General features: G+C 44.6%; 1 protein-coding gene across 1 annotated transcript in view; it reads right to left on the reverse strand.

Annotated features, from left to right (window-relative positions):
- Positions 1–24,809, reverse strand: part of TAF4B (TATA-box binding protein associated factor 4b) — a 179,573-nt gene that overhangs the window by 820 nt on the left and 153,944 nt on the right. The gene's annotated exons all lie outside the window — the stretch shown is intronic.

Here is a 24,809-nt window from a genome sequence, read left to right on the forward strand (position 1 = left end):
GAAGGGGCATCCGAAATTTACACCCCCCCGCCCCAGTAGCCTGCTGACTCAGCTGTTAAAGCCCCACGTGGTTCCTCATTGCTTTCAGAATCATCTCAGATCCTTAGGGTGGCATCCAAGGCCCTCCTTGCTCTAACTCTGCCTACCTCTCAACCTCATTTGTGGCCATCCTCGGCCTCCTGCATACTGTTTTCAGCTCCGATGTGTCATATTGTTTTAAGACTCCCTGTTTTGGAATATATTTATCCTCTTACTTCCTTAATGACCTGCCACTCATCTTTTAAGACACCCTTTACCTATCACCACCTTCCCATATGCCCCTCAGCTGGGTGACTCCTCACTATGGTTCTAAAGCACCCTATTTTATTATTGCACTTACCATATGATATTGAAAAATATATTTACATGTCTACATCTAAGGGCCAAACTTAAGATCTGACTTATTTATATTTATGTCACACCTGGTAGGTGCTAAAGAAATGCCTATTGGTGACAGATAAAATAAACAAATGAAGTCTACTCTTCCTAAAACATGCAGAGTATGGGTTTCATGTTACCAACTCCACCAGTTGGAGAGCTTGTTAATACTCATAAACACTAGATTAAATGAAAATATGTGTAAAGCAACTGGTATACATTAGGGAATTAATTATTAATAATATTAAAGCCCTTAAGCACTATGGGTTATTAAATGTTTACTTTGGATTTTGCCCAATTAAAAGTTGTGTTGGACCAGGGCACCTATGTGGCTCAGTCAGTTGAGCATCTGACTCTTGATTTTGGCTCAGGTCATGATCTCACAGTTTGTGAGATTGAGCCCCGCATTTGGCTCTGCACTGATATTGCAGAGCCTGCTTGGGATTCTCTTTTTCCTTCTGTCTCTCTGTCCCTCCCCTGCTTGCTCTCCCTGTCTCAAAAATAAATAAATAAACATTTTTTAAAAAGTCATGGTGGACTTCCACATTTGACCAATATGGAATAATAGATGTACTTTCCCAGCTGAAACAACTAAAAAAACTAGACAAAATATATGAAACAATGGCTTTCAAGAGATTGGATACTAGGCAACAGAGAACAGTGAACCCTAAGGTTGCCCTGGGTAACTACCTTGAAGAAATTTCCAGACATGGTGCAGGGAAGGGTAACCCAGGCAGAAGCCAGTGGTGTCCCTTAGTTGGAGAGACAGAGCTGGCAATCTACAGAAGCCAAGGCAACTAGGATAGGGTAATGGAGAGGAGAGAGCTACACACACAGGAAGAAGAGCAATGAACTGAGGAGGGTCTTCCTAGAGTCTTCTGCTGAGTGCTGATCAGTGCATGTGTCTGAGGAAACTACCCAAGGCTAGGCAAAGAACTATGTAGAAAGATATAAAAACTATTGCTCAGACAGAGCCAGTAATAGTTCCAATTCCCACCAGCCAGAGTGGAAAACTTTATAATTAAGGGAGCATTGGCTAGAATACTGAGAATGCCTCGGTGGTAGGGAAATATTAGCCCTAGACTAAACATAGCTCTGAGCTCACCTAGCAAAGCTTAAAAGCAAATCCCAAAGGGATCAAACTATTTCCAAGTAACTCAACCTCATGCTCAAACAAAGTTCAAGAATATTTATAGAAATACAAATATATCCAGCACCCAACAAGGTAAAATCCACCATATGTGGCATCTAATAAAAAATTACCAGGCATGCAAAGAAGCAGGAAAATACAACCTCTAGTAAGAAGAAAAAGAAATCAATCTAAACCAACCTAGTAATTATAGAGATTACAGAATTTGTTGACAAAAACATTAAAACAGTTACTAATCTTTTTTTTAAAAAGTTATTTAAAAAAAAATGTTTACTTATTTTGAGAGAGAGGAAGAGAGAATCCCAAGCAGGATCCTTACTATCAGAACAGAGCCCTAAGCAGGGGCTCGATCCCATGTCCCTGGGATCATGACCTGAGCCAAGACTAAGAGTCAGATGCTTAACCAAAAGAGCCCCCCAGGAGTCCCTGAAAAAGTTATTAATCTATATTCCTATGTCCAAGGAGCTAAAGACTGAACACATTTGTTGCACCATGGAAAATATGAAAAAGAACAAAATAAAATTTCTAGAAATGAAAATTACAATGTCTGAAAAATATTCCTGCCATGATTGACAGCAAATTACATATTAGAGAAGAAAAAATTAGTGAACTTGAAGATATAGTAATAGAAACTAAAATTAAACACAGATTTTTTTAAAAGGCTGAAACAAAACGAACAGAGCATCACTGAGCTGTGGGACAACTTCACGTAATTGAAGTTTCTCTCAAGCAATGTGTGTAGAAGGTGGGGGACAGAAAAATATTTGAATATATAATGGTTGAATATTTTCCAAACTTGAAGATGATGATCAACCCACAGATCCTAGGGGCTCAATGAACTCTGAGCAAAAGAGACTTGAAGAAAAACATACCAATGCACATCATAATCAAATTGCTTAAAAACAGTGATAAAGAAAAAAAATCTTAAAAGCAGCCATGGGGGGAGGGAAAAGTTTTGAACAGAAAAAAAGGTAAAAACGATAGAAAAGATAAAAATGATAGAAAATTTCTTGTCAGAAACAATACAAGCCAGAGGACATTGGAGCAACAACTTTATTTTTTATTGTTTATTTTTAATTTGTTTTAAGTTTATTTATTTCAAGAGAGAGAGGGAGGGAGACAGAGCACGTGTGTAAGCAGGGGAGGGACAGAAAGAGAATCCCAAGCAGGCTTTGTACTGTCAGTATGGAGCCCAATGTGGGGCTCAAACTCATAAACTGCAAGATCATGACCTGAGCCAAAATCAAGAGTTGGAGGCTTAAATGATTGAGCCACCCAGGCACCCATGGAGCAACAACTTTAAAGTACTGACAGACAAAAACTGTCAGCTTACATTTCTATACCCAGTAAAAATATCTTTCAAAAAACAAAGACTTTTCCCGACATACAAAGGCTAAAAGATTTCATCACCAGTAGCTCTCTCTACAAAATGTTGAAGGAAGTCCTTCAGACAGAAGGAAAATGATACCAGATGGAAACCTGCATCTATACAAAGAATTAAGAGCACTGGAAATGATAACTACCCAGGTAAGCATAGAAGGCTTTATTTCTTATAACTTAAATATATTTAAAGGATAATTAACTGTTGGGGCACCTGGATGGCTCAGTCAGGTAAGCATCTGACTCTTGATTTTGGCTCAGGCCATAATCTCATGGTCCGTGGGTTTGAGTCCCGTGTTAGACTCCACACTGACAGCACAGAGCCTGCCTAGGATTCTCTCTCTCTTTCTCTCTCTCTGCCTCTCCCCGCTGTGAGCTCTCTCTCTCTCTCTCAAAATAAATAGGCATAAAAAAAAAATCAACAACCGAAGGATCTCTAGAAAATCCCCAAATATTTGAAAACTAAACACACATTTCTAAATAACACATGAATCAAAGAAGAAATCAAAAGGGCATTTAGAAAGTATTTTGAACGTAATTAAAATGAAAATATAACATATCAAAATGTGTGGGATTTTGCTAAAGCAGTACTCAGAAGGTAATTATAGCACTAAATATCTATATGAGAAAAGAAGGAAGTCTTCCAGTCAATGACCCCTCACCCCCACCTTAAGAAACTAGAAATTGAAGAGCAAATGAAATCCAAAGGAAGCAGAAGAACAAAAATGATAAAGATCAGGATGGAAATCAATAAAACAGAACCAGAAGATACAATAGAGAAAAGCAATGAAATCAACATTGGTTCTTTGAGAAAATCAACAACATTGATAAAACTAGCCAAGACTCATCAGGGAAATAAAGCAAGAAGACACAAATAGTTAACATTAGGGATGAGCCAAAGAGTAAATCAATGAAGGAGCCCAGATTCTAAGTCAGCTCTGGCCAACTATTGCACCCAGGCCCTATGGACTCCTTTGGGTTCCGGGAGGAACAGCAGATTGACAAACAGGTTGAACCTGCCTTGTGTAAAATTTTCCTGGGTCCATAAAAGTGTCTGTAACAAGTGTAATAACTTTCCAAATTACACATTCGCAACCCAAACACTTCCCAGCAACACTTTTATGTAAAAGATGTATTTTGTTACTCTCTAGATGAATTTGTAAGGAATTTTTTTAAACGTCACTTCTTTTATTTGGCAAATTATCTGACTTTCAATATTACTTTTAAAGATAGATTCTTAAATTCTGTACTTATTTAAACTAAGAGTATTTGCCAGAAAAGCAAAAGTAACGATGGCTTCTAGTTCAAAGATGCTGTATGCGTGGCAACATGCTGGAATCCTGGCTATATTAGCATTTTAGGTGGGGCTGCCTTCTCTTCTTATAAGCATCAGGAAGTAACTATAGGGTTAATCAGAGCGATAGAATAGGGGTGGAGAAAAGAAACTTAAACAGTCTGATCTTTCCCTCTGCCTCTCCAGTCTGAATGCGGCTGATAAATGAGTTCATCTCCCACACAAAACAGTCTTTGTTTTATTCTGTGGCTTCCTGGCTTTCCACTGCTAAGAAAAGACAAAAGGTAACACGGTTTGCCTCAACTTGCCTACTTACCACTCACTGGAGCTTTTCATTTTTAGGCTCACAATACAGTAGAAACGTTTCTTGAAATCTGCCTTTATTTCAGTGTTAACTACTTTTGCCCTATATTTCATTTGAAAACATTCAAACCTTCAGAAAAGTAGAAACACAAGTACAAATACCACCCCATACCCTTTACTTAGATTCATCGGTTGTTAACATTTTGCCATATTTGCTCTCCCACTTCTCTCTGTGTTGTTCTGGCTGAACCATGTGAAAATAAACTGCACCTATCCTGACAGTTCACCCCTAAGTACTTCTGCATGAAATCTCCTGAGAGAAAGAACATACTCCTACGTAACTCTCCGGAAATTTAACACTGATTTGATACTCTCCCTCCCTCACCCCTTTCTCTCTGTCTCTCTCTCTCTCTCTTATACACACACACACACACACACACACACACACACACACACACACCACTCCCAAGAATTTTTTTTACAACTGTTTTGTTTTGTTTGCTCATTCTGGAATGAGTCAAGAATCACACGTTGCATTTAGTTGTCATATTGCCCAGTGCTTTTTAACCCACACTAAATGTGTCTGATTGCCACTCCCACCAATTAGGAAGTCTCAGACAAATGAAAGCTTGATTCTGCTATTAATTCAGAATTTGGGGCACCTGGGTGGCTCAATCGGTTAAGCGTCTGACTTTGGCTCAAGTCATGGTCTCATGGTTCGTGACTTGGAGCTCTGCGTGGGGCTCTCCACTCAGCACAGAGCCCACTTTGGATCCTGTCTCCTCTCTCTCTACCCCTACCCCACTTGCATGAGCTAGCTCGTTTTCTATCCCCACCTCCCCCATCAAAAATAAATATTTTTTTAAAAAAATTCAGAACTCATAAACCTTGAAGTAAAGCCCCAAGTATTAGACACATGGTTCCAAAAGGCAGAAGCAGCAATTTCCTTAAATCATCCTTTAGAATAAATGACATAACTCATTTTTAAATGGTAGAGGGCACAAAGTCAGGGAAAGCACCATCTCAGCTTTCATGTTGAACATTCCCCTCACAAGCCTGGTGTTCACCAGGTGGCTGGTGGGGGATATCTGCACAGTGACAAACATAGGCAATTTGCAGCAAAGCCTAACATCCTTCATAGGGCATCCTCACCATCACAGACACACAGATCTGGGGGGCTTTTCTTTCTTTTAATTATTTTTTAAATAGTTTTCACACCTAGCGTGAAGCCCAGTGGGGGGCTCAAACTCACTATCCTGAGATTAAGAGCTGAGTTTAACTGACAGAGCTACCTAGGTGCCCCAAGAGCTGGGGGTCTTCAAGGCAGCCCTTCTCTCTCCCATGGAAGGACTCACCTCCACGACATCCCTGCCACGGTCTTCTGGCTTCTCTTTCAACACCTTGATCATGGGAAGCTTGAAGTGTCCATCACACTGGAAACCAGAACATCTGGATTCCTGCCTTAGCCTTGCCACTTGTGAATGTATGACCTTCAACAGGTCACTTAAACGTTCTGTCTTTAGACATACGGTTTCTCTAGCTATAATAAGGGCACATGGTCTGCCTCAACTCTGCCTAAAGGCTGTGTGGGGAGCAAGTAAGAGAGAATGGAGAATGGCAAATCCCTGCACAAATGTAGGCTTTTACTACCATTATGGGGAGCTCACTGCCATCAGATGCAACAGGCCTTGGTTACCCTTTGACCTCCCATGGGCCACTGGTCCCCACTGTTTGAAGAAAGACATTGCGTCGGCCCTTAAGACTTTCTTCACCAGATTAAGCAGCCCCCATTTCTTCAACTAAAATGCCCCTAATCTTGGCATTATACCCAACTTAGTACAGCCCAAGAAGCAGACACCACTCTGAGCTTGACTTCGATCAAGGCAGGTATCCCATACTCCTTATATAATTGGTCCCTCTTAGCCACATGAAGAACTTGCTGTTAGTCCTGGTGAAATTCCAGAGAATTGGTGTTTTTCCTTCATTCCGGCCTCTTGGCTGCTTTGGGAACCTCCGTCTGTCCCCAGGAGGCTATCTCACCCTCTTTCTAGCTTCCAGTCATGTGAGAGTTCTGTAAGCATGGCCTGTCTGCCCCCAAATCACTGATGTAATTGTCCTACCAAAGCTCACTGTCAAAGTTTTCTCTCCAGGATGACCCCAGTCCATTGATCAGTATTCTGTGGGTACAGGTGCCCTCAACAGCCATGACTTCACAGGACTATGCTATCATTCAGCATAGTTCGTTCATTCATTCATTCATTCATTCATTCATTCATTCTTCAGTTATTGAGCACTTGCTGTGTACCAGCCCTGCTCTATGCACCAGCCACTCAAAGATGAAGAAGACAAAGGTGATGCCCTTACAGCTTTTCATAACATTATCCTGATTATTTTGTCTATGCCATTCTCCTTACTGACCCTTTCAGTAAGTCTATCAAAAGGGAAATGACAGGGCACCTGGATGGCTCAGTTGGTTAAGTGTCTGACTCTTGATCTCAGCTCAGGTCATGATCTCACAGTTCGTGAGTTCGAGCCCTGCATCAGGCTCTGTGCTGATGGCATGGAGCCTGCTTGGGATTTTTGTCTCTCCTTCTCTCTGCCCCTCCCCGACTTGTGCTCTTTTTCTCTCAAAAAACAAGTGGGGGGGGGGGGTAGAATTAGATCTTCTGAAGGGTTCAGAGGAGTCTGCTTTCTTGGAAAACTATTTATGAACATATTCCAGAATTTGGTGAGAAATTTGGGTATCAGTGTAGACACCCTCCTCCCACCTAAGTACAGTTCCCTGCCCCTCTGCACAACTCCCTGTGAACTGACACCCGCACCTCCCCCTGTCCACCTCCATTTGCCATTGTACATAGAGCAGCTCTGTTTACCCAGGACTCTCCCCCACCACTGATCAGCCCAGAGTCCTTTACCCAGGAATACATCACTGGGTCCTAGAGACTCTGGTCTCAGGCTGACTAGCTCTTCAAAAGAGGAACCATCAACCTGGACTCTGTGGGCCCCCAAGTTCACAGCCACAGGAAAATTCAGAGGCAAATGTACAGCAGAAGCAACAGTGATTCTCTGGTTCTGGTTCAGTCCTGAGGCCTAATCCATCCCTACCCTTGCTTCTGTAACACAGCTCTGTGTCCTTACAAAAAGCTCTACTTTATTTAAGCTGTTTAAATTGGCTTATGCTATTCAACATTTTATTGAAAAAAAATTTTTTTAAGATTTTATTTTTAAGTCATCTCTACACCCAATGTGGAGCTCAAATTCACAACCCTGAGATCAACAGTCACATGCTCTACTGATAGAGCCAGCCAGGCGCCCTGTTACTTGCAATTTTAAAATCCTAATACATAATGTGGAAAAGATGCCATTAACATAGCCCATTTTTAGATCCTTTTTGATAACGGGAACACTTACTGACTTTCAGTTTTTACCCCCATGCCGCTTCCTCTAGGAAATCTACAAAAATCCTTTCCTTATCCAGGATTGTGTTTCATCTAGACCAGGAGACTTAAATTCATGCCAGCTCAGTCTGCCCCAGTCTTAAAGTCTAGTCCCTTCCTTGTCGTGTTTGATTTACTCCTTCCAATTCAAAGTCCATTCTCTCAGATCAGGAAGGCAGAAATAAAACAGCAGTGAAGTAGATCTGTTTTCTCTTGGCCCCAGTCGGCACCAGCCTCTCCCTCCTTCTTGCCTTGAGAAGCTCTGTGGCACGATGGATACCAGTGTAGGTACAGATCCTGCTCACTGGCTGTGTGACCTTGGGAAAAATTAGGCAACCTCTCTGTGTCTCAGAGTCCTCATCTAAAACCTAGGGGTAATGGCAGTGTCTAATGCATAGGAGTTTTGTGAGACTTTGAATAAACGCATTAACACATACAGAGGACAGGGCTCAGTGCATGTTCACCATTATTTTTTTCTCTTCTTATTCTGAATAAAGCAAAGAGCCTTCTTTTGGGTGTACAAAGTCCCTATAAGCTTCACTTTTAGTCTTGCCATGTTTCATGTATCTTATCTTTCCTTAGGGTTTTCTTGTGAATGAGAAAACCAAGGCTGACTGCTAACTCAACGAGTCTAGCCCACCAATAGGAAAAATTCACTCCTGGAATGTCCCAGAGCACCCTCCAGATGAGTGCTTTGCCCTACATTTGTCCCTGTAGGCAGCTCTGCTTCCCAGATGTCACCCTCGCCAGGCCTCAGATCCCCCCCCCCCCACTGCCCCTGCCCTGTGCTGTGAGGCTTCTCCACGCTGCAAAAGCTGGGCAAGAAGGCAGTGCCCTGCTGCTTGAAGAAATGCACGTTACTCCCCAGGAACCAGGAAACCCACCTCAGCGGGGCTCCACAGCCTGGAAGTTCTTTACAATGCAATAAGCCAGTCTCTGATTACACTCAAATCAAACAGGTTTCAGAGTTGAGAAGGCTCTTTCCTGTCGTCCCCTCCTCCATCCCTCTATAATTTTCTTCTTTTGAAATAAAAGGCATCAGTGAAATAAAACGTTCCAAAACTGACTCAGAGAAACTGGAGGTCCTAACTAAGGCAGCATTTACAAAACCACACTCAATTTTTGTCAGCTATTTACACTGCCAATGGCACCATCTGACAAGCAGTGCTGGAAATAAGGAAGGAAGAAGGGAGGTTCATCCGTTTACTCGCGGGCCAAGCTCTAAGTGGGGCCAGCGTGCCAGGCGCTGTGCTAGCCACCAAGGATGCAGGCGGGAGAAGATTGCTGAGGGAGATCCCAGCAAATGCAGGCAGGCAGCCTTGTAATACATCAGCAGAGTCAATCGATGCCCTGACAGGTATGTGCAGATGAGCCAGGGAACACAGGCGAAGGAACAAACACTTATAGGGAATCCATCCTAGGGAAGCCAGAGAAGCCCTGACACAGCTGGGGAGGAGGAGAATCTTGTAGGATGACCCCACCAGGAACACAAAGAAGGAAATGTGGAGCAGAGAGGGTTTCATGTAGAGACAATAGCCTGGGCTGAGCCAGAGCACTGAGGCTTGAAGAAGCGCGATGCCAGGATGCTGAGAACAGCAAGGTCCCTGTAGAGCGGAACAGGGGCAGGGAAGGGAACTCTTTGCAGAAATCTAGGCCCCAAAACTAACTCAGCATCCCTGAGGTGGGAGCCCTACCTCCAGCGACCCCGAGGCCAGCAGGCCCAGTGGGGGAGCCAGCCATGGCCAACAAGGAACCATTATATTTCTAAGCAGAAGAGTGATGTAATTAGATTTGCTTTTACGAATTTTTGGGGCAGAATGGAGTAGGAAGCAGAGCAGACAGAGACTGAAGAGATAAATTGGGAGATTATTCCAGCTGTCTTACAGAGCTATTATGACAAATAAAAGCAGCTGGGAGGTAGAAGGGGTGAACTCATGAGACATCTCCAAGGTAGGAACAGCAGAACTTGATGAGCTATTGGATGTGGGTGGTGAAGGAGAGAAAAGAATCAAGAATGATTCCACAGTGTCTACCTCAGGCTTCCAGATGGTTGGGGAGCCCTTGAGAGAAAGAGGGAAGGGAGGCAGGAAGGAGCTTGCATTTGTAGGGCACGTAAAGAGGACTCTCAACAGTTTGGTGTTGAGCATATGGCAGGGAGGTGGCTGTGGGCAACTAGGTGAGCAGAGATGGGGACAGTTAGAGTGGACACCAGGGGAGGAGCTGAGCTTACACATGTGGTTTTGGAGTGATGACTGACAAGAAATTGCCTGAAGCCCAGGGAGTGTATAGGGGTGGGTGGGTTGGGGCGGGGGGGGGGGGTGTGCACCTGGAGACCCACCAGCTCAGATGTGGGTAGAGACCCAGAATGAGTGGCCCAGGGGGTAGGAATCAAATGGGGCGGGAAATTGGGGTGGAGGGGATGTTTCAAAGGGAGGATGAAAGTGTCCAGTGCCCGAAAGAGGTTAAACAGGGACAGGACTGAAACCCGTTTATCAGGTGTGGCAATAACAGGGCCATTGCTGCCCCGAGAGGAAGCGATTGTGATGAGCTCGGATTCAGAGCCAGACCACAGCAGGCTCAGAAGGGAATCAGAGGCGTGGAGGTAAAGACAGTGATTGCACATGATTCCTTTAAGATCTTCCAGAGGAAAAGAGAGGCAGGCCAGTAGCTAGAAGGAAATGGCAGAGGAAAATACACAATTCCCTCCCCCCCAAAAAACTTTTTACTTTATTAAAATGGCACATCTTAACATGAATGATTGGATATAGCTATTATTTTCTACACTCTATAAACCAAGAATTATTCGGAATATTTTCTACTTCAAAAATTCCTAATAGTGTATTTGCCAAGGGTAGAGGCTCAGCAAGTTAGGTTGATAATACTTTTTCAGTTTGAATATTTGAGAACCGTATCTATTTCATATCATCTAATATTCTTTCAGTAAAAATAAAATTAACACCAGGGTTACAAGTGAGCTTACATGATGTTTATAAGAAGGGGTGTGAGTGACGAGAATGAGGTTCAAAATCTACACTCCTCATATAATGCCTGAACCACAGATGTGCTTCCAAGAATAGAATGTCACCCGTATCCTCAAGACAGCTCAATAATAACACAAATAACAGCAAATATTTATATAGTGCTTACTATATTCTAGGCAATATCCTAAGTGATTGAATATATGAACCTAATCATTATAATGTGGCTACATATTTATATGAATATGTAAAATATTTTTTTCCTGGTTTTTACTGTTTTGGTAATAGGAATTGAAAGAAGAATTATTAATACCACATATGGAGAACCTCAACCAAACAAATCTAAAATATGTAGTAAATGCTTTTTTTCCCTTTTTTAAAAATTTATTTCGGATGCTGGTGCTAAACTTCCAAGTTTCATGATTTTTTAAAAAAATTTTTTACGCCCTTCTTTATTTCTAGGATGAGGGAAGGATACATTTTTGCTTTCTTACATGACTGTGTGAAATGTGCAATATGGGGCGCCTGGGTGGCTCAGTCGGTTGGGCATTACTCAGGTCATGACCTTGTGGTTCATGAGTTCAAGTCCTGCATTGGGCTCACTGCTGTCAGTGCAGAGCCTGCTTTGAATTTTCTGTCCTCCTCTCTCTCTGCCCCTCCCCTGCTTATGCTCTCTCTCTCAAATAAACATTAAAAAAAAATAGAAAATGTGCAGTATGATGTTCTTCAAATATAAAAATTTTACCTTAGAAAGGGAAAAAAATAACCAAAACAATCTTATGGCAAAACTACTATCATTATCCCATTTTGCAAATAAGGAAATTAGCTCAGAGCGTCTAAGTAACCCACTCATGGTCACGTAGGTAGTAAGTGAGAGGTGACATTTTTTAAATGATTTTATTACATCTAGAAATTAAAGTGAAACAAATATAAAAGGAGTTAAAAACACAAAAAGACCCAAAAAACCAAAACTAAAACGAAACAAACAACACAAAAAAGACCAAAGCCAGAAACGATCCAAATGTCCTCCAACAATAGAGAATCAGTAAACACATTGTGGTTTATTCAACCAACAGAATACTACTCAGTGATTTAAAAGAATGAACTACTGACATATGCAACAACGTGAATGGATCTCAAGAAAGTTATGTGGAATCAAGTGTCAAGCAACCACAGGAATACTTGCTACGCAGTTCCATTTATATGATGTTCCAGAACAGGCAAGACTAAAGCAGTGGTTACCTCTAGGGTAGAGGTGGGGGAGTGGGGGCCAGTGGCTAGAAAGGGACTTGAGGGAATTTTGGCGGGGGTGTGAAAATGTTTTCTATGAGGGTGATTGTCCCAAATGTAGTCATATAAAAACACATTGTAGAAAACAGTAAAAGGTCCAGAGAGAATTGATGGCACAAAGCTGAGGAGGAGGCTGGTAACAACCAGTGTGGCAAGCAGTGCTCCGGACAAGCCTCGGTGTGAGGAGGGAGAGGGAGCCTAGCGGCCTAGTGATAGGGGCCAGCGGAGGGAATTAGCACCAGAAAGCTCATGTGTCATTCAGTTTGACGAGTGAGGTATGGGAGGGAGGATTCTTTTCCAAGGGCAGAGGTTCTTGGGGTTAAGGACATTAGGGCTGGAAGAGAATCCCCCCTTTATTGATAAGTACTCAGTGTTAATGACTTATTCACGGTTACACAGCTAATTAGCCACAGAGCTGGGATTAGCACCTAGTTCTTTTACAATAGGATAAGTCATTTGGGGGTAATGTCAGGCCTGCTTCACCTCCCACTGCTAATGAGGGGTCTTACCCTTGCTTATACAAAGTGAGGAATGACTTCCAGTTGCCTTTTGTCTTTTGTTTTTATGTTTTTTAATGACATTCATTAATCACCTACCATTGGCCAGGTGCTGTTAGGTGTTGACAATTGAAAACTAAAAAGCCACTGCCCCTGTTCTCAGATAACTAAAGGTTTGTTAGGGGGAGACCCACGTGAGTAGTCAACGCACTTGTATGAAGAGCATAATGGGAGGGGCGGGGGATAAGGTTTACTGGCCAAGCAATTCTGCCATAATGGGGAGTGGAGAAGGCTTCATAGAGAGATGGGGCAGGCTGAACTTAGGGAACTGAGTTTAAGGATAAAATAATTGCATTAAAAGCACAGAGAAGCACATGTCAAGACACAAGAAACCGCCCTCACTCAGGCAGAGGCCCAAGGTCCCAAAGGCATACAGCTGGCCCTCAGCCAAGTACACCAGCCAAACAGACCCCTCATGTCAATCAGCACCAAGAGTCCACGAAGGGCTTGACTTACGTACACCCCTGAAAAGAAATGCAACGAACCCCAACATGTGCTACAAAGAGAATTTCCATTATAGAGGTAGGGTTGAGTTTTGGTGTTTTCAAGCACATTCCAACCAACAGGATGGTCACAAAACAGTCACCTACACCAGCTGCGCAGGCAGTAGTCCTGGGCAGTGACCTGCTGGCTTTATCAAGCAGTAACTCCTGAAGCCAAGAGGCACGCACACTCACTGACGCAGGCTGCAGCTCTGCGGGTGATGGATAGCAAAACAAAGGCAGCGCTAATGAAAAATTAATGAAAATGGTTACTTCCGTAAGAAAAATGATCTGTTCTCTCCCACCTTTGTATTGATTTTTGACCAGCCCTGTAATTGGAAATGTATAATTTTATCCTGAGGCAAAGGCAGGCGGAGGGGCAGAGCGTGGGATCCAGTCAGATGTGGGCAGGCTTCCGGCCACACAGCCAAGCTGCACCCCGGAGGTGTAGCCCCTACCCACTCTCTTCTCTCCACACCTGACACCTGTTCCTCCCAAGCTCCGAAGCCTGAGTCACGCGCGGGTTACTGATAATGAGGACACCCCAATGTTCGCATGCCCGCTAGCCTTTTGGGATGACTCTTATAGCATTCAATTAAAACAAATACGGCTTCAACCTATGTGACGCAGGAAGTCCCATCTCTCCTCCAATTCTTTAGGAATTCTGTGGGAAGGTATTTTCCCTTTTATCCAGTAGTCACCTGTCACACCTCTCTCAGTTCCAGCCTCACCTCCCCCAACCCTTCTCATCTCACCTGCCCTGTATTCCGCACTTGGCCACCAGCTTGGATATAGCCCATCTCCTGGGCTCTCCAAAGATGCTAACCTAAAGTAGAGCTAGGTTAGGTAAGTTTAGTTCATTAAAGCAGACTTTATTGGAGGTTGGAGGGTGGGAATTTCATTTGCTTTGCTCACCTCTCTCATGTGCCAAACCACCACCTGAGTCATCATAGGAGCTTAAAAATAATTATTGACTTGGAGTAGTCAAATTCATAAAGGCAAAACATACAATGGTGATTACCAGGGCCTGGAGAATGGGGAGTTATTGTTTAATGGGGGCAGAGTTTCACTTTGGGGAGATGAAAAAGTTCTAGAAATGGAGGGCAGTGATGACTGTATAACAAGGTGAATGTTCTTAATACCACTGACCTGTACAATTAAAGATGGCTGAGATGGTAAATTTTATGTGATGTATATTTTACCACAATAAAAAAACTGAATGAAGTAATGATATTATGGCAGTGGGGTGGGGGGGTGGTGCTCAGAATGAAAAACCACCTAAAACTGAACATCCGGCCTCAGGTTCCTAAATTACCCAGCTCATAGGGAGGCTGGTCCAGAGTTCTCCAAAGTGAGTGCTCCAAATTTATCCTTAACACAACCCAACTGGGGAGAGGAGAAAAATAGTAGAATTTCTAGGTGTATATTTTATCTCATTCTTTAATTTTTTTAATTTGGGGATAGATTGAAATATGCATAATATAGAACAGTACTGACAGCCAGGTATGTAACTTATAAATGAGCAGACTTATACTCAAGGAACATTGAAAACTTTGTACTCCCAGGTGGCATGGTCAGCACTGGCACGTGACTTTCTCCTCTTCCTCTGTTGTCACTCCAAGTAAGTACAGTAAGGACTTTGGATCAGATGCTCCCAAAGGGCTTAGCCTGCTCTACTGCCAAGTCCCCCCCAAGTGCCAGCTTCCAGGCGGAAGTCACTCTAAGCGACAATGCAGTTTATGTGTCAGGGACCGAGGCCTGGCATCCCTGCTGCTCCAGCTTCAGGGACTTTGGGGATGTGGCCTGACTTACTTCTCAGTCACAGACAAACTGCCAACCCCTCCTTTAGGACACCAAGAGCCACAGACCAGTCAGGGCCCTTCCACTGTTCAAAGCAGGCATCATGAAAGGTGCCCTTTGAGGGACAGAAAAACAAATCTACCTCAAGTTTCCATCAAGGTCTTGTCCCTGCAGAGTATGGGTCTAGTGGGAAATGTGTGTTTTTGAAGGCTTAGCCCAGGGCTGGCTTTGCAGCCAGACAGTCCTGGACATTAGTCCCTTGTCCCTCCATGCATTTCTTTAAGTGACTTCAGGCAAGTTGCTTAATCATCCTGAGTCTCAAGTTCCTGTTCTGATGATCCGAGAAAATAACACACGTATCTTGTGGGGCTGTTGGGAGAATAAAACGATGAGTGTAAAGTGAGAGCACAATGAAATATAACCATGATCACTGCTATTATGTCCCGTTTCCCCATAGATGAAGTAAGAGATTACGTCAGAATTCCAGATTTTGTAACAGCCAGCTGCCAGAACTGCGGGCAAGGCAAGGAGCTCCAGGTAGCTCATCCTCCAACATGCCTCTTTTTCCTAACTCTGCTTTTCTCAGATTAACATATTTTATTTCATTTGAAGAAAGGATCTTGCAGATTTTAAAAAGTGCTTTAGAAATACTGGCACTAGAGGGGCACCTGGGTGGCTCAGTTGGTTGAGCGTCCGACTTCGGCACAGGCCACGATCTCAGGATTCGTGAGTTTGAGCCCCGCGTTGGCCTCGCTACTGTCAGCGCAGAGCCGCTTTAGATCTTCTGTCTCCCTCTCTCATTGTCCTTCCCCCGCTCATGCTCTTTCTCTCAAAAATAAATAAATAAATATATATTTTTTAAATACTGCAGCTAGAGCAGCAGATAATTTTTAATCTTTTGACTCTAACTGAATTATAGTAAGACAACTGAACCCTAATCAAAGGGGCGGGGATCTCTCCTGACAGAGACGGTGAGATGGCTTGGCCCAGAATTCCAGACCCCAAACTTCCCAAATTTCCTTCACTCGGCTGTGGAAGGACTGGTTCTCTGTTAAAGCCACCTCGAGGACGAGCTGCTCATCTCCTAGACAGGTGGTTAAACACCCCCTCTGTGAAATATCTCACACTGCCATCTCTGCTTATGACTGCTCATTTCCTAACTTCTCACATTCAAGGAAGGGAGGAGTGGAGAGAGAGCTACTTATTAAGAAATACTTCTGAGTACACTGAGGACTGCTGTCTCTCACATCTTTTTAATTCCATTTCGGCCTTGGGCATAGATTTAAAACAAAGCTATGTTGGAGGTGATCTTCAAAAGCAACAGATGATGATTAATGCTCATACTGTTCTTTAAGGCCATGGGTGAACTTTGCACTGTCCTCCATGAGCAGTCTGCTAATCTCAGCTCAGAACCTGGTGGAAACAGCCTGGTCTAGCTCTCCATTTGTTGCCTTAAAAACCTTGGGCAACTTGGATTCTTAAGCCTTGGTTTCCATATCTGAAAAATAAAGGTAACTAATGCTCTCCTCGACCACCTCACAGGACCTTTGTAAAGATCTCATGAAAGAATGGAGGCAAGAAGGGGTGCCTGGGTGGCTCAGTCGATTGAGTGTCTGATTTTGGCTCAGGTCATGATCTCATGGTTCGTGAGTTCGAGCCCCACTTCCAGCTCTGTGCTGACAGCTCAGAGCCCGGAGCCTGCTTCAGATTCTGCGTCTCCTCTCTCTCTCTGCCCCTCCCCCTCTAAAAAATAAATAAATGTTAAAAAAAAAAAAATTTAAAGAATGGAGGCAAGAACTATGTAGAACCAGACAGATATGGGGCACATGTTTGGCTCAACTGGTTTAAGCATCTGCCTTTTGATTCAGCTCAGGTCATGATCTCATGGTTTGTGAGGTCAAGCCCCACGTCAGGCTCTGCACTGACACCACGGAGCCCACCAGGGATTCTCTCTCTCCTTCTCTCTCTCTGTCCCTCCCCTACTTGCGCACATGCTCTCTAAACAAACAAACATTTAAAAAAAGGGAAAAAAAAAGAACCAGACAAAAGGGAGGCTCCAAGGTACCAGAGATCATCTGAGCCTACCCCTCGCTGAAATGGTCCAGCCTGGCCGGGAGGGGCCACGTTTGATGCACTTGTGCATTTCTCGGCATGAGGTCATCTGGAGAAAGCAAGGTCACGGGGCTGCAGGTTACTACATGATCTGTCCTCATATCTGACCTCAGCATTTCACTTTCACAGCTTGCCCAGTGCTGCACAGGTTAGGATGAGAGTGTCCTGGCTGAGCTTCCATCCAGATACCACTGGTGATTAAACAGATAGTGGATCTTACTCCCACAGCCTCTTGAAGTCAGAGCTGGCCTTTGGCTCAGTGGGGCTCAAGGCAAGAATGGGTGGAGCCCCTCCTCCTCCTCCTGCCACTCCCACTCAGCCCCTGCAGAAAACGGGATGAGGTATCCAGAGACTCAGCCTCTTGTTTTGGAAACATCCAGGACGTGGAAAGCCAAAGAAAGCCAAGGACCAGGGAACATGTGTGGCTAAAACAACTTGGTAAGTAAATGATTTAGGAAGTGAAACAAGGTAAATTCAAGCTCAATGCAAAGTACGTTTGGAGGCTAATCCTGTTGTCCTGAACTGGGACACAGGAAATCCGGCTCTGCTGTTTGCTGTGGGTGGCCTTGGGCAAGTCACCTCACAGCTCAGGTTTCTATAAGTCAGTATATTAATGGGGTTGGGCTAGAGTCTCCATTCTCAAATGGGTGCATTTAACCACTGCTCACGCAGTGGGGAAAAGCTACAACTGCATCTTCCCAGAATGCCAGTTTTCCTTGAAGATTGGGAGGGACAGCTTTTTTTTTTTTTAACAGATTCATGAGATAAAATTCACATCCCATACAATCCACCCATTTAAAGCATACAATTCGATGGCTTTTAATATATTCACAGATTGTACAACAATCACACAATTAATTTGAGATCTTTCCATCACCCCCAAAACCAACTCTGTATGCCTTAGCCATCACTCTCACAGCCCCCAACCCTCACAGCCCTGGGCAACAGCTAATCTACTGTCTGCCTCTGGATTTGCCGATTCTGGGCATTTCATATAAATGGAATCATCCAATATGTGATCTTGAGAGGATAATTTTTATATTAAAACAAACAGCTATGTTATGAAAAGCATGCAAAAAATACATTAATTTTTAAATCACAAAAGATATTTCAAAGAAATTTCCCATGTGTCTGGCGGCTTCATGCTAAAGAGTCCAGGCATCTTTCAGGGACAGTGATTCATGTTGCTCTGCCCCAGGGCCACTTTGTGAAAATTCTGGGGAGCACTGTGCTGAATGATCTCTTATCCCTGTGGCAGCTCCAACCTTTGAAGATGCCAAGGCTCACCGTGATAAACCTACAGAGAGATGGCTTTTCCAGGAGAAACTGTAAGTGACCTTCTGTTATCATTTTTCTCCTTCATCTCTACCATAGGTTTACATTCAGAACAACTGAAAAAATAGTAAGATGACACCAATATTTCAGCTTTCCATATAGAAGAATAATAGGTTGGGATGTCCACCCTACCCACTTCTATCATTCCCCTAGCTTTGGGGAGAAGCATCTTGATCTGTTTTATTCACTGAACCCTCTTCAGTGCCTAGTGCGAGCAACAGGGAATATCATAGGGGCTCAATAAATATTCGCTGGAAGAAAGAAATGAAAGGGTGAAAGAAGAAGAGAAGGGATGGGAGGAGAGAAGAAAGAAAGGAGGCGGGAGGGAGGAAAGCAAGGAGAGAGGCACGGTGGGCCTTGTTTAGTACAACCTCACACGTGGAGGTTAGGCTGTAAGAAGCTCTCACTGTTAGTGTTAGAAAGGTTGGTTTGTCTTCCAGATTTTACACTATGAAGGAACTGACTCTGTCAGTTTCATCAAATAGGAAAGAAAGAAAAAGTAATCACGGGTAAAGAAAAGAAATAGGAAGATGAGACAGAGGGAGTCAGGGGTGTCCCACAGAGAAGGACTCTGATGGGTGACTTGGGGGAAAGGTAGACAAGCAGAAGCATCTTCAGAACCCAATTCAGGATTGTATAATAGGAATAATTTATTTCCAATATAAAGTCCTCACCCAACATGAGTGACAAATATCCCCCGGATCCTACCCTACAAATGTGGGCAGAAAAGCAGCTTGGGGCTATTTCAACACAAAGAACCAACCACTTGCCAGAAACAGTGATAAAGAAATATTCAAGCATAGGACCCAACACCAAGGCCAGAGGCAAAGGGGCAGCAAAGTTGTTCTGTGGATTTGGCCTGTCCCGGTTGCCCAGACCCCCTGGCTGCCTAGACTCAATGGCTCTGAAGACAAGAAATGAATAAAATAGGTTTTTGAGCCACATAAAATCTATTAATTTAGACATAAGGATTACCATTCTTATCTCCAAACTGATGCAAACAAGGGGACAGAAACATAGAGCCTACTTCTTTCCTTTTGTATCGCTCAGCTTTTGCTAAGTTAAGCTGCATAACAAATATCCCCCAAATCTCAGTCTTACAACCACAACAGTAAAAGGTTTATTTCTTGCTCATGATTCACATCTTCTGTGGGTTAAGTATAGCTTTTCTTTTATTCCAGAACCAAGGACAAAGTGTAGCCCATCTCTGGGCCACACTGGTCTTGTAGCAGAGAAGAAAAGGTAAGAGAACTGGTGGAGACATGCATTGGCTCAGATGTGGTGTATGCCACTTTGACTTGCATTCATTGGCCAGTGTAAGTCATATGCCCAAGCCAATGTCAATAAGGCAGAGAAAAACAATCCCCTCACAGAAAAAGCAGCAAATAATGACAAAGTGTGGTCTACCACACTTTTCCAAACATTGCCAGAAAGACTAGGCTGTGCTTCTTGAAGGCAAAAATTGAGACTTTTTTTCCTGCACCCGCATTGCCCAGCACAGAATCTGGTTACAGTAGAGTACTCAATAATGAAAGGATGGTGCCCACATGTTCAGGTGCAAAATAAGGACAATGACATTATCAAGACTAGAAGTCAGATATCCTGATATCAGCCTGCTATCTTCCTATCACTACACCCTACTGAAATGTAGTCACCTAAAGGGCTTTGACCTTGTGCATATCAATAATTTTGCTTTTCAGAATCATCAGAGCCCCAAATCAAGAACAAAACCAACTGAAGACTAAGCAATTTGAAGATGAAGAGGGGTGAGTATTAAACTAGGAAGCACAGAACTTTTGTATACATTGTCTCATTTGGCCTTCCCAGGAACCCTGTGAGAAAGCCAGGGCAGGAACTATTTAGGCTTTTTTGTTTGTTTGTTTGTTTGTTTGTTTGTTTGTTTTTAAAGCTGTTTTTGATGAAAAAGGAGCACTTAGATAGAATGCAGTGGTTTAGAACACAGGCTCTACAATTATTCAGCCTGGGTTTAGTCCTGGCTCTGCCCCTTGCCTTGCTAGCTATGTGACCTTGGGAACATTGCTTGACCTTGGTTATGCTCATGAACATAGGCAACTGGAGGGTGTTGCTGGGACAGGATGAATCTCACAGGGAGAAGGGTCAGCTGGTGCCTGCAGAGCCGGCTGCGTCCTCTCAGCATGGTGGGCCATGCTTGTGCTCCCGTGGAGGAAAGCTCTCTCTTTCTACTGGGCATGAAAGGAGTTTTGGAGGGCGAGGGACAAATCATGCTGGGGTACTAGGAAGTCTTAGCGTAAACACAGGCTATTCAAGGAGGTGCTGGGAACGCCAGTGCCCAGGATCTGGAGACAGCGAGCGAGAAAAGACCATGCACAGCCCCTCCCACCTCAGTCCCAGAGACCCTGTTGCCAGGCCACTTGCGGGTTATCCATTGAACAGTTCATCTTGTCTCTCTGTATCCTCTCTACCCTTCAGTTTCCTCATCTGTAAAATGGGTGCAACAGCATCTCCCTGAGAGGGCTGTTGTGAGGTTAAAATGGGAAGTGCCGTAGTCTTTTGCCCAGAATCTGGCATAACGTCAGCTAGGAGCACTGAAGCTGGCACCTTGGTCTAGGTTGACTACATGCTCATTCAGACCGCCTGAAGTCACACAAGGCTGCCCCCCTAAGCCCGCTGCACTGTCAGCTCCATGTAGCTGACCGCACGGGAGCTCTGTGACTTACCTGTGTGTATCCCAAGGCTCCTGCTGCCCTAGGACAGTGGGAGCAATGAATTTATCAGAGAGGCGTGGAGAACCTTTACTGTTTCCTCACACGTTTCTCGCCCCTCCCCAGATCCAGGAGTTAAAAGAAATTTTCCTTAAAAGATAAATGTACAAATTAGGCTTTCCTGATAGGTGTCTACTCCAGTAAAGATTCCTGGGTGCTGCCTCGGACCCCAGGATACCAGAGGGCATTCATCCATGGGAAGAGAGCTGGCAGTGTGTGCTCCACACCTCACCAGGAGGGTGTTTACCAGAGAAGTGGTGCCCAGTCATGGCCTCGGCGACGAGTCAGCTCGGTGCCCTTGACAGGAAAGAGTCACAGCGGCCCATGATCACGGGCTGTGTTCTCTTAGGGCTGACCGCCCTGGGAAACAAGCACCGTGGAGTGCTTGTCCCACCTACTCTTACCAAACCTTCAAAATGGCCTGGCTTACCTTCTTGCTGCCGATAGAACCAGAGGGCGAGGGTGGAAGTTGTGAGGTGTCCGATGACACAGGTAATGCCAAACATGCAGGGCTGTACCGTGCCTTCTGGGGGCCCCTTCCTCATAAAAAAAATATATTTTTAATGTTTATTTTTGAGAGAGAGAGAGACAAAGAGACAGAGACACAGAGACAGAGTGTGAGTGGGAGAGGGGCAGAGAGTGAGAGGGAGACACAGAATCTGAAGCAGGCTCCAGGCTCTGAGCGGCCAGCATGGAGCCTGACGCGGGGCTCAAACCCACGAACCGTGAGATCATGACCTGAGCCAAAGTCGGACGTTTAACCGACTGAGCCACCCAGCCACCCCATAAAGTTTAAAAAATTAAATTGTATGACTGCATTGAAGACAAATATAATCCAGACTGGATTTATAGGTTACATGTTATATATTTATTATTATTATTTCTTCAGATTTTAAAAGAAATTAAGACATTTTTGTGGGCCCCAGGTCCTGTCTGTGCGTTACCTAGTGGAGAAGTTGACCCTGAAACCAGGACAACTGAAGAGCCTGGTAATGCCCATGGCCCAGTGCCCATTCTCCTTACACTGAGCCAACCACCCCTTGCCACCCAGCTGTTAAGTTAGTTGAATGAAAGAACCTTCCATGTAAAAGTCTGCATGTGCTAAACTAAGAAACTAGAGACCAGCTTCTTTTAACAGAAACAGAAACCACACTACATGAATAATGCCAGAAGAAATGAAAGAAGAAAGCAGGTTTAAACAAAGTGTTATAGGGGCACCTGGGTGGCTCAGTCGTTTAAATGTCCAACTCGGTTTCTGCTCAGGTCATGATCTCAGGGTTTATGGGTTCAAGCCCTACATCAGGCTCTGTGCTGACAGCATGGAACTTGCTTGGGATTCTTTCTCCCTCTCCCTCTGCCCTTCCCCTGCTCGCTCTCTATCTCTCTCTGTCTCAAAAATAAATAAATAAACATTAAACAAAGTGTTTTAAGTCTATTGGTAGCCTCGTTATGCACACTCGTGCACACACGCACACACGCACACACACAGAACTAATTGGTGAGCCCCCAGTGTTTGACATTTGTTTCCAGATAGGAAATGAGTTTGGTTTGAAAAAGGGATATTTGGGGAGGACAGAAAGAGCTTCCATCTTATCTGGAGAACAAGTCCTCTGTGGCGTCTCCTAAGACTGCTCCCCACAGACCGGAGCTTCCTTAGTCATCTCAATGCTAGCTGACTCCTGCTGCCTGACACCGCGGTGGGGATGGCCTGCCAGCCCCAGTGCTTGCCTGGAAGGGCTTCCTGAGGGCTGGGGGACAGACACGTATGTAGAATGTTGGTGCAGCATGGCGCATGTGCTGTGAGGTTGCACCTAGACGAGCGCTGAAGCCAGGCCAGAGGTAGGGAGGGGAGGCTCCAGGAGGGTGCAGGTAGAGGAGGGGCTCCCTGGCCAAGGTAGGGACTGCAGGAGCAAAGCCAGAGGCCAGAACCTGCCTGGGAAGTGCTGAGGATTTGTTCAGGGGAGGAGGCACCCTGAGAGGCCTTGGAGACCAGTGAGGAGAGGTGGGAAGGGGTGCTGGGGCTTGGCCCGAGAGCTTTACCAAGCCCGACCTTCATTCTGCAGGGATGGGGAACCAGTGAGGCAGGACTGGCTGCATAGTTCACGGTGCCCAGTGTGAAATGAAAACACGGGGCCCCTGTTGAGAGAGGGTTCAGAATTTGAAGACTGTAGGAACACAGCATTAAGCCAAGTGCAGGTCTTGAGCAGGGGTCCTGTGCAACCCAGATGGGCCACATACCTGGGAATTAGGCCCTGGGTGTGGTTTGGGGGGAGGAATCCAACCCCAAGAGATTTCTAGTCTTGGCCAGGAAAGTCTTTATATTTGTATTGTCTTTGTAATATTGCTATATTCCTTTTTCTTCAAATACAGGATTTAAAAATGTATATTTTAGGGGCGCCTGGGTGACTCAGTCATTTAAGCATCTGACTTCGGCTCAGGTCATGATCTCGCAGTTCACAAGTTCGAGCCCCACATCGGGCTCTGTGCGGATAGCTCGGAGCCTGGAGCCTGCTTCAGATTCTGTCTCCCTCTCTATCTGCCCCTCCCCTGCTTGCACTCTGTCCCTCTCTCCCTCTGTCCTTCTCAAAAATAAATAAACATTAAAAAATAAATAAATAAAATAAAAATGTATGTTTTAATCTTTCATGGGATATTGACAGTGGTTTTTTTAAATGTTATATACCATTAAATATGCAAATTATTCTATTAATAGAAACTTACTTCAGAGACAACTTTTCCAGAACTTCTCTTCTCCAACAGTAAGGCCTACTGTGGAGGCCTGAGGAAATTACTTAGCATTCCCCACTATGGCTGGCATGCAGCTAAGTCCCTGCTAGGGTCAGGAGCCAGCACTGCCTTGATAACCACAGTGACAACAGAGGTTTAAGTTGTGAAAACAGCGGGATTTTGAAACTCTCTCTCCACATAGTTTACAGATAAGCCAGGCAAATTCTGAAACTCTCTAAGAATTTCTCTCGCTACATCTCTAGGAGAAGGCAGGGTTGCCAAGAAAGAAAGCACATCTTAAAAGAGTAGGTGAGGACCCTCCTTTTGGGAGCACTCCCACCTCCCCTTTGCTCTTTGCTCTGGGCTTGCCCAGCTCCGTGTGGCCCCAGGGGGTCTGCAGCGTTCCATCAGGATTCAGGGTCAGACTCCACAGCCACAGGAGGGCCAAGACCTTGACAGAGTCCCCTTCTCCCCCTGGGAGCCCTGCAGGGAGCGGCTCTGCGTGTTGCAGCCCCACTGCTAAGCGAGCCAGGCCCCCTCCAGGTGGGCAGCGCAGAAGGCCAGAAGGCGGCAGCCTTGCATTGAGGTGATTTCTAAAGCTCTTATTTCTCTAGTGTTTCAATTCCTTCCTGGAATGTGAGGAAGTGTCCCCTGCAGACTCCACACTGTATCTGGAAGCAAAGGCATGCAGAGAGTGGGAGCCTGTGCTTCCTCCTTAGCCTCACGGAGGGTGTAACTTAGCCCCATGACACCTGACTTCTCTCATCTATAAAGTGGGTAGAAGAGCAGTCCGTTGCCAGGAG

The sequence above is a fragment of the Panthera uncia genome (assembly GCF_023721935.1).
Source record: "Panthera uncia isolate 11264 chromosome D3 unlocalized genomic scaffold, Puncia_PCG_1.0 HiC_scaffold_8, whole genome shotgun sequence".
In the NCBI taxonomy this organism is placed as follows: domain Eukaryota; kingdom Metazoa; phylum Chordata; class Mammalia; order Carnivora; family Felidae; genus Panthera; species Panthera uncia.